The sequence below is a fragment of the Trachymyrmex septentrionalis genome, unplaced genomic scaffold, assembly GCF_001594115.1.
Source record: "Trachymyrmex septentrionalis isolate Tsep2-gDNA-1 unplaced genomic scaffold, Tsep1.0 scaffold87, whole genome shotgun sequence".
In the NCBI taxonomy this organism is placed as follows: Eukaryota; Metazoa; Arthropoda; class Insecta; order Hymenoptera; family Formicidae; genus Trachymyrmex; species Trachymyrmex septentrionalis.
This window is the reverse complement of record NW_017306059.1, coordinates 4207035-4209069: the sequence shown is the minus strand read 5'-3', so window position 1 is coordinate 4209069 and position 2035 is coordinate 4207035.

Here is a 2035-nt window from a genome sequence, read left to right as displayed (position 1 = left end):
TATATTAATAAATAATTACTTGAAAGCCTCTATACAAATCATGTACAAATCTATCAATAAATGTCTCTTGATCAAATATATCTGACCATTAAATGAAATGAATATTATTTTCAAAGAAGAAAATCAAGAAAAATATAAACGTAAGTACTATAGATATTACTTTCGACATAACGAGGTAATTATTTATTTGTATTCATCTACGTGTTCTAGGATACTAACGATGCGATTCACGTAACTCGCAAATTTATGCATATTCCAAGGACAATCATTTGACGATTGAATTATGCGGAACAAGCGCTTCATTATTTTCTGCGATCATTTCCTCAATCGATGAATATCGAAACGAGCAGGAACTTCTCGCAGAGGGATTTCCTAAGGGAGAGGTAGGCCAACCAGCCAGCCAGTTACAGGAAGAGAGCTCCGTCTCTCGAATAGAAGGAATAGGTAAGGCCACGTACGTGGAAGTCGAGTCAAGGCGGGTCGAGTAAGCACGAACGAGCGAAAGACAGCGTCGTAATCACATTACCGCGATTTTTTCGCGGCGACCGGCTATTAATTCCGCGGATGTACATGTATGCGCGCCGCGCCGAAGCGAAGAAGAAGAGAAGGCAGAAAAGAGGAAGAAGTGAAGAAGGAGAAGAGGGAGAACGTAGAATAAGAACCGGAGAAATAGGGAGAAAGAGGATAAGGGAAAGAAAGGCGTAAAGGAGACGAGGGAGGGAGCGAGAGAGGACGGAGGGCTCCAAGAGAACTGGTGAGAAGAACGAGAAGGAAGAGGAGGAAGAGAGAGAGAGAGAGGAGGAGGAAAGGAGGAGGAGGAGGACGAGGAGGAGGACGAGGAAGAGAGAGACGAGGAGGAGGAGGAGGAGGAGGAGGAGGAGAAAGAGGAGGAGGAGGAGGAGGAGAACGAAGACGAAGACCTGGCCGGGTATAGGCCTGGGACCCCACCTAAGCATCTGCGAGCGCGGCCCCTAAGCATCGGTGTGCGGGTGTGGCGAATACGTGCCGGGGTCGACGGGTCGGACCCCGATGGACCCCTGGACCTCTTGGAACCTAGATCTTCGTGCCCGTGAACGCACGCAGCGCCGTACTTGGACGCACACTGACGCGCGCGTATTCCTCGCGTCTACGTGCACCGTCCTCATACACGTATGCGTATGCACGTGAGCGCGCGCGAGAGGTACGGGCCGAGCACACGCACGCCCGAGCCCGGATAGAGGATGAGCGCGAATAGGCATAGGCGTGGGAGAGTTCATTCAGCGGAGATACTATCGCCGATTTTATTTCTAGGCGGATATATTCCGTGCCCGTTAACCGACGGAGGGTGGGTGGCAGATTGGGGGACAGCGGGGAACGGCCAAACGGAACGCTCGTAAAGGATACGCGCGCCGATGCATCGCGGCATCAGCGCCGTATTGGCCGTAGGATTTAAATTAGAGAGATAATTTTCTATTAGTTGCGCGTGATAAACGCGCCGTTGTTGTTTCTTTCGACGGCGCGATACCGCGCCGTTTTCTTGGTTTTTTTTTTTGTTTTTTTTTTTACGGCCGTACTTAGAGCCCAAGGGTCGCCACGTCGATCCGTGGGCGAAGGATTAAATCTTTCCCCGTAGTGGAATACAGCGAACGACTAGACACCTGTTGTAAACAATCACCTATAATTCAGTGCGATTACGTGTACCTTGTTAATAGTAAATTTACTACGAGATACAAACAAGTTTTAATATTTATTAGATTGCCTCGTTAAAAATATCCCTTTAAATGATATACATGTATATTTTTGGAAAATATAAAATGCATTTTCGAAAACATGTTATGTTGTAACAAGAATGAAGTTATTTTTTAAAAGCTATAGATCCAATTACAGTTAAATCATAATAAATACATTTGTTTTAAAATTTAGACAAATTGTTAAAATTATCAAAATTATATTATAATAAGTAGATTATATTGTACAATATATAATTGCTTCCGTGATTATAATAAATGAAGCCTCTATACGCCATGAACTTATATGATTTTACACGCGCCCACAT